This window comes from Haliotis rubra, unplaced genomic scaffold (assembly GCF_003918875.1).
Source record: "Haliotis rubra isolate DU_JTF1 unplaced genomic scaffold, ASM391887v1 Scf64, whole genome shotgun sequence".
NCBI lineage: Eukaryota > Metazoa > Mollusca > Gastropoda > Lepetellida > Haliotidae > Haliotis > Haliotis rubra.
Genome location: NW_025767346.1, coordinates 1,224,753 through 1,238,335, shown reverse-complemented (window position 1 = coordinate 1,238,335; position 13,583 = coordinate 1,224,753). Strand labels below are relative to the sequence as shown.

Genomic DNA, 13,583 nt, shown 5'->3' with positions numbered 1-13,583 from the left:
CGTTAGAGTTACGGTGTAATTCCCGTTATCAAATGTTAACGTGCCACTTACAGAGAAACATAAACTTGTCAGTTTCACCATTGAGATGATTGGCATCTTTATTGATTGAAGTTTTAAAACAAGGGGTTAGATGAAAAATCCATTAAGTCCAATTAACGTGAGTGAGTAATACACTGATCATATTGCGCGAGGAACATTAAGAGGGGGCTTCAGATGCAGGAGAAGATGACTTGCTGAAACGATGGCTGATCATAACAACAAAGTAACAATGGAAATCTGCTGAGATGATACCTGGTAGCTGAACGAATACCATCATGAGAGCTGTTGCAATCACGGCAACTCATTTGTGCATATTGATTTAAGTCCAAAAAGACCTGATGTAGCCGTTTGTGGTGTGAAATCAGTGGTATAAACACAGGGACCTATGTTCAAAACATGAGAGAGAGAGAGAGAGAGAGAGAGAGAGAGAGAGAGAGAGAGAGAGAGAGAGAGAGAGAGAGAGAGAGAGTAAGAGAGAGAGAGAGAGACAGAGAGAGAGAGAGAGAGAGAGAGGGAGAGAGACAGAGAGAGAGAGAGAGAGAGAGGAGAGAGAAAGAGACAGAGGCAAGACGGGGAGACAGAGACAGAAACAGAGGAGACAGCGAGAGAGGGAGCAAGAGAGAAGAGACAGAAAACAGAGAGACAAAGAAGACACAGTAAGAGAGAGATAGAGATAGTTAGAGACAGAGATAGAGGGGCAGAGAGTAAGAAAAGGGAGTGCTAGAGGCGCGCGGGGCTGTAATAACCTGTCAATGTTACACAATGCAGACTGTGTCACACGTATTCTTTTACCGCTGGAGGAAAGCGGCGCAGAGTAGCTGTGGTTGCAATCTTTGATGTTAATCACTCACTTAGGCATTATTCACGTGTAGTGACTCCCAGCCACTAATGTAACTAGAAAAACATAATCTTCAGATCCTGTCACAACTAAGGAAACACAACTCTACTACGTGTACTATATACGTGTTTTGACGTTTATAGTAATATAGATCACTAGAGTCTATAGTACTGACACATCACGACCATGATCCATCTGAGATTCGAACCAAAGACCAACCTTTCCTGGCACAAGCAAGGGACACAACTCTGTACGGTAAACGGCAGCGGAGTTCACAAGCTTTAGAACACAAGATGACACGAAAATTCCCTCATTAATCAACATGTAGATCGTATGCAGTCACCGAGACTCGTGAAAAATGAGAACAGCTGCCACATGTACATTTCAAAAGCTGTGAACATAATGAACATATCAATCATAACACTATCAGCATGAGTATGCAAAATGCACGTGGTCCATCAATCACCATTAGACAGAGGCTGGCAAAACAATGTACCGTGTTCCAGGAATGACCTTTCAGTTTCCTGTACAGGGGCCAGCTTGAAGCGGGGTCACGCAAGGTGATGTTCTATGGCTGGGCGTTTCCACTAAATACCCCATTCCAGCCGACACAATAATTGATTTCAGTCCGAAAACATTTCAGCAACTTGAGAAAAAATGGGATAATATAAATTACAAAATATACATTTTTTTCGTAATTGTAAAAGTGTACACAAAGTACATTTCATCATTATGACTGCACATACGTAAGATCAAAACCGCCCCGTCTTATTGAATGATAGTCTGATCCGGATAATACCAGCAAGTGTTAATTTGTGACATATTCCGAAAATATACGCAACAAATTAATGAAGAATATCAAGTCATCCATTGCATCCAAGCCGAAGACCCGGGTTCGATTCCCCACATGGATACAATCTGTGAAGCCCATTTCTGGTTGTCCCCTGCCGTGATATTGCTGGGCTATTGCTTAAAACGGCGTAAAACCACACTCACTCACTCACTCACTCAGGGTCTGTACATGTTTGGATAACTAAAACCGTTATTTTTCAGCACTGAACACCCGCATATTAAAACTTTAACATTATAATAACTCAAACATTGTCAGTGTGCAATACATTTTAACCACATTCATTGAATAATGTAACACTATTCTTTGTCCATAAAAGTACCTGTTATCATGATGTAATCATGTGTATACATAGCTACGTTATTTGTTCTTTTACGCAGCAGTATTTCAGCTACAGACGTCAGTCCGTAAATACTCGGTTTTGGACCAGACAATCAACAAGTGATCTACACAATCGAGATACGATGTGTCAACCAAGTCACCGAGCCTGATCATTCGATCCCATTACTCGCCTCCTTCCACAAATATAGGATGCCGAAGATCAATTCTAACCCGGATCTTCACGGAACACAGTTACATTAAAAACGACCGAATAAGACAGTAAATGTTATTAACTTGCAGCAACATAGCCAAGCTTGAAAAATAAACGTTACTGTCAGTATTAACCCCAATCTGTCCCAAATAATACTGGAATAGTTATGAAATAGCTGTTGAGCAGTATATGATTATATAATCTCTCAATGATATCGACTCACTGCGACAAACTGGCTCCTGTACCGAATACTCTTCAGTTGCACTAAATAACAACAGACAGAGACGGCGCCCTTGCATGACTACCGCAGACAACGTGATTAAAGTGCGAAACGTACCTCGAAAACACGATTGTTTGTCGGCACGGAACGGTTGATGGAACGGATTGCAATGATCAATTGGAGTCGGGCCGATCGCTCATCTGACAACTTCTACTCAACAGATAAAAGACCTTTATGTTCAATACGCCACCCATTTTGTAAATCACCAGGCCCGATCGAACGGTAACGACAACTTAGACGCATTTCATTTCCCCAATACAACAGGTGAAAATGCGACTGTATGCTCGATGCAAATAACCTTGCATTCTTTGGGCTGCGTTGGGCATTAGGTTTTGGTCTGGATGTAGATGACGTCAGCTTTGGGTTATTACGTGAGGCGTTTCTATGGAACGGGTGTTTGTGAATGGATTTGGCCAAGTAGAACGGTAAATAGGTATTTAATTAGAGTCTACCCAGGTAAGTAGTTGTGACATTGAGAATTGGCGCACTGGGATATGGCACTGTGAAGATTCCGAGTAATTGAATTTGGGGTCTTTTAGTTGAAGAGCTTGGACACAGAACGGATAAGAGGAAGCGTATGTACATAATTAAACCAGTTTGATTGCATACTTCCGGTTGGAGATGCTGTGGTCAAGTGTAACAGAAAATGACTGTCATTAAAAGACGCATTATGTTCTGTAAGTAAAACATTAGTCTCTACGCAAGCTGAACCTGGAACAAGGGGCGTTTTTCTTTAATTGTGGGAAAGAACAAAATACCATTTAATCCAGCAATATGTGAGTTATTTATGAACGATTGGGAATAATGTGCCAATGAATAATGATTCCTAAATCCGGAAGTTCTCTGATAGGCAAGCGAAGGGGAATACAGGTAATGCTGGTTCACTCATCATGAAGGGTTTTCAAAATTCAGACCCTTCTGTAGGTACGAATCAGCTGTATTTAGGATGAATTCTATGGAAAGCCTACTGTCCGTAATATCGGGGTTTCCTAGAATAAAAAGGGCGATGGGGTTAGCCTAGTGGTTAAAGCGTTCGGTCGTCACGCTGAAGACCAGGGTTCGATTCCCCACATGGGCACTTTGTGTTAATCCCATTTCTGGTGTCTCATTCCGTAATATTGCTGGAATATTGCTAAAAGCGACGCAAAACCAAACTCACTCACTACTTGAATAAAATCACAGATTTGGCCTACTTGTTCATGCGTTTGCTATTCACCTAGAATATAGTGTTCGAATCCCAAATTCCCAACTTGGGTAAAATATATGAGATTCCTTTCAACCTCCGTTGTGATATTGCTGGAATGCTTCCGAAAGCTAACCGTTACCCTATACTCACTGTTTCACTCACTATAAGTATGTATTTATGCATCAGCTAATTTCTTCATTAATCCAGTTGCCCGTTTGATCATCTGTTTATCCAACGACAAACAAACCATCAACACAAAAAACATCACGTCACAACCTTCCTTTCCCCCTGTTGATCTAATTTAAACCTACGTACTCATTCAAAGGCAAAATAATACGACTAAGTACTACTTGACGAGCTCCGTATACACCTCATCTGGTATCGTCAAATACTCCATTCCGGAAGTCAAAAACACTCGAGAGACACAATTAATTATCACGCGTACGGACAATTTGCTTTCTGCCAGTGATGAGGATTTTATCAAAGTCCTCTGTCTATAGAAAATCGTTAGTATTCACCCCCAGGCAACCTCTACTGAATCTTGTTCGACAGGTGTTAAAAACAGATTTCCACAAACATAGTTTTCAATCATGAACGCAGACCGCTATTAGACCGGGATGCGTTCAACGGCGAAACATACGAAGATCGATGATGGGTAGTAAGCTTTCTTCCCCTTGCCTCAAATTGAATGCGGTATTCCCTCTTGTATTGTGGGGGCCAGTTTTTGTCTTCGATTATTTCAATGAAAACTTCCCTGTTTCGTTGGCCCGTTCGGTGTAAGTGACTGTTTGAGGGAACAGTCTTATCTCTTCACGATGGATTTGGGGAGTTTTTCTTCCTCCAAGACGTCCATTAATTGACTCTGGAAGACCCTTTAACGTTGATAAACGACCGTCCCAACATCCAATATGCAGTACTTAAACTTGTCAGAGAGTCGTCATTGATCACGTGGGATCTGAAGATCCGACAAGTTATATTTTAACCGACAAGAGACTTGAAACAAAGGTTCCTTCAACTCTTTGCCGTTGGTGAAAATGGCAGCGTCTTTGACTTGCGTCTCTTTAGCTGTTCCCTTTTCTTGTAAACTAACGCGTGGTGAGATAACTCTAAGTGCATCTGACAGACAAACACGTTCTAGAACCAAACTTACTCTCTCAAACCTGAAAGAAGCAGGAGTGAGTGAGTAGGTTTAATTTTACGCCGCTTTTAGCAATATTCTTGCAATATCACGGCGGAGGACACCAGAAATGGGCTTCAAACATTGTACCCATGTGGGGAATGGAACCCGGGTCTTCGGCGACGAGCGAACGCTTTACCCTCTAGGCTACCCCACCGCCCCGAAAGAAGTAGGGTAAGAGCAACGAGTGAGTGAGGTTTTACGCCGCCTTTGGCAATTTTTCAGCACTATTACGACAGGGGACACGACATATCGGATTCAAAACATGATATCCATCTGAGAAATCGAACCAGGGACGTAAGCGTGACGAACAAGTGGTTTCCCCACCATTCTATGCTACCGATCCCTATATCAAAGAAGTTGCTATGCAACCAGTGCATGTTTCATGTAACAAAGGGACATAACTCCTGAAGAGAAAAACAGGCTGAATAACAAGTTTGCAATTGGCTGTGGGTCCGTCAAAATGGTTTTCATCACTGCTATACAAGAAGCATATCATTGTCTGCAGTCATAACGTGACCACGTGACTATCACGATGACGTCACGGCGTATATTTTGCACAAACCCAGACATACAAGTCCAATAGTAGTCATCTAATTGGATATCTTCGCCTCCCCTTCTCAACTTAATACTATAGCCAAGCCTATTAATGATCAAAACTATGCTGCGGAAACACACTGGCGGTTTATTTTCGTCGGAAGAAGATCAGCGTATCTGCCATCGAAACACAAGGGTTTATACTCCCACTCAAACCGTCATCAATCCCTAATAATGAAACAATTTATTCCATCAAACAGTACTAAAATATTTTAATACGAATATCTTTGTACTAGCCCCAAATAAGTATATAAATATTTCGTTAACGATGGTCTGCCCTCTCTCCACTCATTGCAAGCACGGAAGGGCTTCCCTTCAGATCAAATCTCTCTTGATAATTAACTGTACCAGACAAAGAGACAACGAAGATTTAATTTCTCCACTCATTACTGTCGTGTTAAGGGAATGCAAATGGGCACTAGTTGCAGTAAAGCCTTATTAGGCTTATTGATAATGAGGGTCACGTGTTTAGGTGAGCTTAAGATAATCTACGTTTCTTCGAATTATGGGCCAATTCATTTCTTATCAGGCGGTGGGTAGCCTAGTGGTTAAGCGTTCGCTCTTCACGCCGAAGACCCGGGTTCGATTCCCCACATGGGTACAAAGTGTGAAGCCCATTTCTGGTGTCCCCCGCTGTGATATTGTTGGAATATTGCTAAAAGCGGCGTTAAAACATACTCACTCACTCATCTCATAACAAAATTGAATGAGTGAGTTGGGTTTTACGCTGCTTTTAGTAAATTCAATATCACGGCGAGCAATGGGCTTCACACATCGAATCGGGAATCGAATTGAGAATCGAACCTGGGTCTTGGCGTGACAATCGAAAACTTTAACCACAAGGCAAACAAAGTACAATGCTAATTACACAATAAACCTATCACGGTAACACATTAGTACGATAAACTAAGCTTAGAACAAGTAACGGTAAATGTATGTATTACATTTATCTCTTTGTGGTTTCGCCTGGTACAAGACCCAATAGTTCCACAGACAAAACTGAATCAATGCAACCCGGCGTTAAAGGTAGCCATTAAGCGGCACGTAAAGGCTGGAAGACCATGCGGTCACACGTGACCTACCACGTCACAATGGGATGGTTTGACCGGCCTTTTTGCACACGATGTTTGTTGGTTGTTTAACGCCGCACTCTGCAATATTCCAGCTACAGGGCGGCGGTTTGTATATAATCGAGTCTGGACCAGACAATCCAATGATCAACAGCATGATCATCGATCTACGCAATTGGGATACGATGCCCACGGTCCGGTTCCACAAAGAAACAGTACTGCTACAATGTCGTCGTACGTCTGGACTAAAGTGAGGAGGTTACGATTGCCTTAATGCTAAGATCGCTTTGTGAAACATGGCCCAGGGATGTAATGTTTGAATATCAAGACCTCCTTATTGAACAAACTTGTCTTGTGAGAGGCGAGGAGGATTTGAAAACGCCTTCTTTTTAATAAATTTCAACATTTGAAAATCAAATGCATTGTTGCTGTTGTCACATGTCGCCCACATATGCACTCTTCCCTCGATTCACTCAATCATAATACGAACAATGGTTTGTGAAGTCTGTCTGCAGGGATTTGTCAACACTTATTGAGGAATGACAGCTGTTGTTTTCAACGTGTCTTCAAGACACGTGTCAGATTACAGAGATTAAATTCAAAGCGACGCTACTGTGGGCGGACGATCAACAACAATCCAGTCAACGAGATAGCGAATAAACGTTATATTAAGCCTCAGATACCAATAGCTAAGTTATCGAACTACTTTAAGGCCTTGTTTAGGGCAATAAGTTCAGTCCCGACACATTTTACATCGTGTGCAAACCCGTGAAGATCCGGGATATAATTCTGGTTTTCAGCAACCCTGCTTGTTGAAAGACGGGATCTCAGGCGTCCCAATTGAGTAGACCGATGCTCATGCTGTTGATCATTGGATTGTTTGGTCCAGACTCGATTATATACAAACCGCCGCCCTGTAGCTGGAATATTGCAGAGTGCGGCGTTAAACAACCAACAAACATCGTGTGCAAAAAGGCCGGTCAAACCATCCCATTGTGACGTGGTAGGTCACGTGTGACCGCATGGTCTTCCAGCCTTTACGTGCCGCTTAATGGCTACCTTTAACGCCGGGTTGCATTGATTCAGTTTTGTCTGTGGAACTATTGGGTCTTGTACCAGGCGAAACCACAAAGAGATAAATGTAATACATACATTTACCGTTAATTTAGAAATTAACTAAATTCAAACTTTCTTTTCAAATGTCCATTTACATTTAATAAAGACCAGCCAGGAGGCATGGATACGAACCGTGTGTCTTAAAATATTTGAGTCTCGAGGACATCGTCTTGACAAGTAAATTTCCTTCAGAAAACAAAGTGTCTCCCTGTCAAAACGGCGTAATTACTCGATCAGAAAATAGACTTTTGAAATGTCAGAAGCCGTGCTTTCCAGTCAGTGCAGGAAAAGGCAAACTATCTGCCTAATGAACGTTCCAGTTAAAAAGAATAGCTTTCTTTGAAAACTCATTACTCGGGAGATGCCAGGTGCTTGACGGGCACGTGCGGTAAGCAGAATGTTTTGATGCTCCAAACAAAGGCAGTGAGTGTTTACTTGTTTGTTTGTTTGTTTGTTTGTTTGTTTGTAGATACAACCTATATGGCGGCGGTCTGTAAATAATCGAGTCTGGACAAGACAATCCAGTGATTGACATCATGAGCGTGGATCCGCGCCAACTGTCAACAATCATGTTTATAATGATGATAGTTTGTTAAACAACTTTTTCTGTGATGCATGACAATTTCTAATAGATGAAAAGGTGTTTGGGCATAGGTTATTCATGAACATCTTGCCTCGTAATATTTATCAACTACCTTTCTAAATATATATTTAGCAATTCATGGGGACATTTTCGAGTCATACAGACTGTCGGATAGGTTGATCTGTATGAACCATGTCAGCGAGGCTGACCACCTGTCAGTTGCCTCATGATAAAGCATGAGCTGTTGAAGATCAATTTGCACTGGATCTTCACAGGGTATCTACAGTGAGTGAGTGAGTGAGTGGGTGGGTGGGTAAGTGAGTGAGTGAGTGAGTGAGTGAGTGTGTGGGTGAGTCAGTGAGTGAGTGTGTGTGTGAGTGAGTCAGTGAGTTGGGTTCAGTCCGCTTAGACGAGTATCTCAGTTATATCCCGTCGTATTAACTCGCGATACGAACAAAGGCACGGGTGACGCAGGTATGGACATCCCCATTATGTAGAAACCAGAGAGCAGTGTCACCCTGAAGATCCGTATTATACCTGATCTTCAACAACCCATACTTGTTGTAGGACGACTAACGGGATCGGGTGGCGTTTGTGAGCACTATAACCAAATTTCTCTAAAATAGTAAACGATTAGCACCAGCATTACTTCGGGTTTCCCTCCCCATGCAGCTGACACGGCATAACATCACTGGAATACTGCTCAAAGTGCCGTTAAAACTCACTCACTTACTCTATCAGCCAATGCATGTTCGCAGCTTTGAACCGAGAGACTTGTGAGATCCTACATTCTCGAAAATTACTTTTTGTAAAATCTATTTTACAAAACCTTTTACGAAACTTTCTTCCAGGAAGTTTTTAGCGCAGACATTTGTGATCGACGTCCAACACGGTACATCGACTTGATACGTTTTCATAATTGCTTCTTCACAAGACCAGACCTATTAATCATATCAATCACTACCTCCTCATTTGTGGGGACAGGCCAAAACTATACAGTGCTAACATCAGACTGGTCTTAAAGTTAATCTTTATTTGACGTGGGTGATAACTTTAAGAACCGTGTCGTGAGTGTAATCCGGTTTGGACATAATGGCCGCCCCCCTACATCATCACTACCCAATACACGCGCATGAGATACAAAAAGAAAAATTGGTATTTAATGGTATTCTTGGTCCAGTCTCGGACATAATGATCAGTCATAAACTGGTGCCGTGGACGGGAATTATGGCGACTTAATCTCGATGGGATTTTTTTCACGAACACAGCGGCTCGACGAGAATGATTGAATTACCTGCCGTCAAGCCTGTCCTTCTGCAGACCAATGATGGGTACAGAAAGATGACGCATTGATACCATCAAACCACGGACCGCTTTTAATCTTCATCATCTTTACATTAACCCGCCAAGGACGTTTGCCGTTGCGGATGAATACAACTAGCGCAGAGCCGTGATTCGTCTTTGTGCTTCCGCACGGGTCGGATGAAAAGTCAACATACGGCGTTTACGGCAAAGGAGTTGTATTTAATTTCATCCCTGTTATGGCCTTGTTTGGCTGTCGTGGCGTGAAACGTCTTGTCTCCTTTTCTCGTCAGCTGACTTTGATGGGGTTTAGTTTAATTTGTTATGAGTTAAGCCTGGAGGAAGGATATTTATTCAATGACGTATTATGACAGTGTGTAGACCTCTTAGCGTTCAAACATCAAAGTCGCCAACACCACCCCAGTTCAAACCGGTATTAAAAGCTAAGACGTTCAAATGTTATTTCATTCTTTGTTCCTATGAAGCCTGATCTGGAATGGTTGTGATACGTGAAATGGAAATCAATAATCGAGATGAGATTATTGCGGTATTTCAGGAAAGTACACTGTGTCAGTTGCTAAAATATCTCCATGCACGCACTATCAAATCTCACTTAACAAGGCATGCTGAACGCTGCAGCAGAGGTTGGTATAATGGAATACATTCATGTATTATGGTTCCAATATTACATCTTAGGTTTCTTTATCCTAAAACAGACCTCGGTTACTGTTATTCTCGAAAAGAATCAGCTGGCATTTTTGGGGTCTTCAAGTCTTCGCTGCTTTTGCTGAATATATTATAACGTGTTTTACATGTTTAACAGTATTCGCCGGCACGGTTGAATTAATAGGCATGCCAGCACTAATGTCCTGTTCAAGATATGGCGACAGTTTTATCAGTTTTCGAATAGCTGGGCCTAAACATTCTGGGAACTATTAGATGAATTGATAGTTGTCATGGAAGCAATACGGATAAATCTAAGAAAAGACTGTAGTATTTCAAAACGGATTACAACGGATTACCAATACCAATAATGATGATAATATAGAATAAAATTCTTGAATGCTGGTACGCTAATGGGTGGATGTGTTGATACACTTACGCTACGATGCTGGTACACTTATGCGTGGATGCTACGATGATGGGCCCCGTTCCTCAAAGCGATAGTAGCGCTACGACTGTCGTAAGTCTAGGTTAAAGTATGGGAGTTACGATCATCTTAGCGCTACGATTGGTAGCTAATGCGTGGATGTGTTGATACACATGCGCTACGATACTGGTACGCTAATGCATGAATTTGTTGATACAGATACGCTACGATGCTGGTACGCTAATGCGTGGTTGTGTTAATGCACTTACGTATGCTACGATGCTGGTACGTTAATGCGTATCTCATACACATACTCTAAGATGCAGGGTTTCTATCCACAAAGCGTTCGTAGAGTTACAACGCTGGCAAGTCTATGGCAAGTCTATGGAGTTACGACAGGTCGTAACGTTACGAATGCGTGGATCGGGACCCTGGTACGCGAATGCGTGGATCCGCTGATTGGATGGTGGTACTCTAAAGCTTAAATATTGCTACTCGTATACGATTAAGCGTAAAGCGTTGATACACAAACACGCTGTTATATGGGTAAGTGAGTTAAAACTTTAGTTTTACGACACTTTTAGCAGTATTCAAGCAATATCGTGGCGGGGGACACGAGAAATAGGTTTCACACATTGTACCCATGTCATGTGTGGAATCGAACCCGGATCTTCGGTGTGACGAGCGAACGCCGCACCCACTTGGCTACCCCACCGCTCCTAACACTGTTAAATAATATTTCAAGCCACTTATTTCGATTGTTTATTGGGTATATCGACTTCGAGATAGGAAAATCAGTGCCTATCTTGGCTCGAACAGTCAAATCCTCTCTCTACAGCTTGCTCAAAGCTTACACAATTAACCCGGTGATGGATCAGTGTGCACTCAGCTTTCATTTTCAACTCCCTGGGGAAGATACAACGATGCATCAATTATCATGTTATTTGTACATCAGTGAGCAATTTACACATCAGTCCATAAAGTAGTTAAATCCCTGGGGCCATGTGGAGAGAAGGAATCATGATGTACAAAGATCACATGTGCATTACGTACTCCAACCTTTAGATATCGATCGATGGGTTCCTTTAATTGAACTACTGATTTAACAGGACAAATCGATATTATAGCTTCAGTATTGGTGAATACGGCGAACGATAGCATTCACTCAAATACGGGTCTGATCAAAGAGTTTTAGAAGACTTTTAAAATCTCGGGGATTCAAACGAGGCAAACTTCTTTGATTTGCCTGCATTTCGGTTGTACAAAGGTATTATATTGGTGTTTGTCAAGAGTCCCAACGTGAATTCAAAAATGAGAACAGACGAGCAAGTGGTATGGAACTTAAACGTCACCTAAATGGTGAAATGTTAAACAAAAGCCTGAATACAAAATACCAGTCGAACAAATTAATGATACTACATTTGCTGGCATATTTTCTTTACTAGTGTTATGCCAACGAAATAAACTGAAGGACAAAAGAGAGTATGCACCTATGTTTGATGGTGACTTCAAACAAAACGTTATTTGCTGGCTATGTATATATAAATCATCGTTGTGGTTAGGAGATAAAATTTGAAGCTTTTTTCGGCGAATGTTCTCAGACCTGTAGTGAGTGACTGAGTGAGTGAGTGAGTTTAGTTTTACGCCGCTTTTGGCAATATTCGAGCAATATCACGGCGGGAGACACCAGAAATGGGCTTCACACATTGTACCCATGTGGGAATCGAATCCGGGTCTTTGGCGTGACGAGCGAACGCTTTAACCACTAGGCTACCCCACCGCCACAGTAACATTTCGAGGTTTTGGTCATTGTACACGCTACAATGCTGTAATGATGTATTACCCCAGTCCATACGACGCTCAACCACTCCCAACACCCTACCCTTCACTCGCTCTGTGTCCTCCACATCAGGGGCGATGGGTTAGCCCAATGGTTAAAGCGTCCGCTCGTCGCGCCGAAGACCCGGGTTCGATTCCCCACATGGGTACAATGTGTGAAGCCCATTTTGTGGTGTACCCCCGCCGTGATATTGCTGGAATATTGCTAAAAACGACGTAAAACCATACTCACTCACTCACTCCTCCTCCAAATGCCCCGACCTCCAATATTCAAAATAAACAAAATGCAACACAAAAAATCTATATATACAGAAGCAAATAAGACATAAAAATCCCTTCCCAATCCCCTCTACGTCAATACAACCACTTGACTTGCATTCACACTAACAGACTTAAAGTCATCCTTTTCAGAAACATGCACAATTATAATGTATCCTTAAAATGGTTTCCTAATCAATATCAGAGCTATGGCTTGGACAATCTGAACTTGCCAAACTGGAGTGGAGTTGGATTAATTATTCATTCTCTGAGATCTTGGAGAAAGAGTTCCAGTGGTACAGGATTGGGCTGAGATGGTCAGTGTTGACCGTCAAGGGGGATTCCACTGACCATATCGTAAGTAGATCGACTTCCACTCAGGACAGTGTGACCGTGAGTCTGACACCTCGCCACGTCAATATGTCGCCATCTGAATCACCACTGCTTGACTTTCAACACACACAGTCAGTGTTTGACATACAATCGTTGCACATCTGTTTCCAGACGCCGAAATCGAATTGCCGTTGAATGAGTTTTGATTTGCGCCGCTCCTTGCTAACTTTTAATAGTGAAAAGGTGTGGTATAAATTATGTGGACTGGCTCTCACATGTAGGGATGGGCCCATGTAGGAAATAGAACCTGGTCGTCGATGTGACTGGTTGGCGCCCGTTTTAACCATTTGGCTAACTCACTGACGACGCAGAGGATGAGTGTTTATACGTGATAAATGTTGGCATGGTTGAATGGTTGAGTAAATGGTTGAGTGAGTGGTTGAGTGAATGGTTGAGCGGTTGAGTTAGCAGTTGAGTGGGTGAGTCAGTGAGT

General features: G+C 42.2%; 1 protein-coding gene across 3 annotated transcripts in view; it reads right to left on the bottom strand.

Moving 5' to 3' along the window:
• Window positions 1-13,583, bottom strand: part of LOC124256799 (D(2) dopamine receptor-like) — a 515,592-nt gene that overhangs the window by 129,002 nt on the left and 373,007 nt on the right. The window contains exon 1 of one of the 3 annotated variants that reach the window (XM_046690757.1): window positions 2,483-2,552. The exons of the other annotated variants lie outside the window; for them this stretch is intronic. The gene's annotated coding sequence lies outside the window, so the exon portion shown is untranslated. Of the gene's footprint in view, window positions 1-2,482; window positions 2,553-13,583 lie in introns of those variants that run through there. 3 annotated transcript variants of the gene reach the window in all.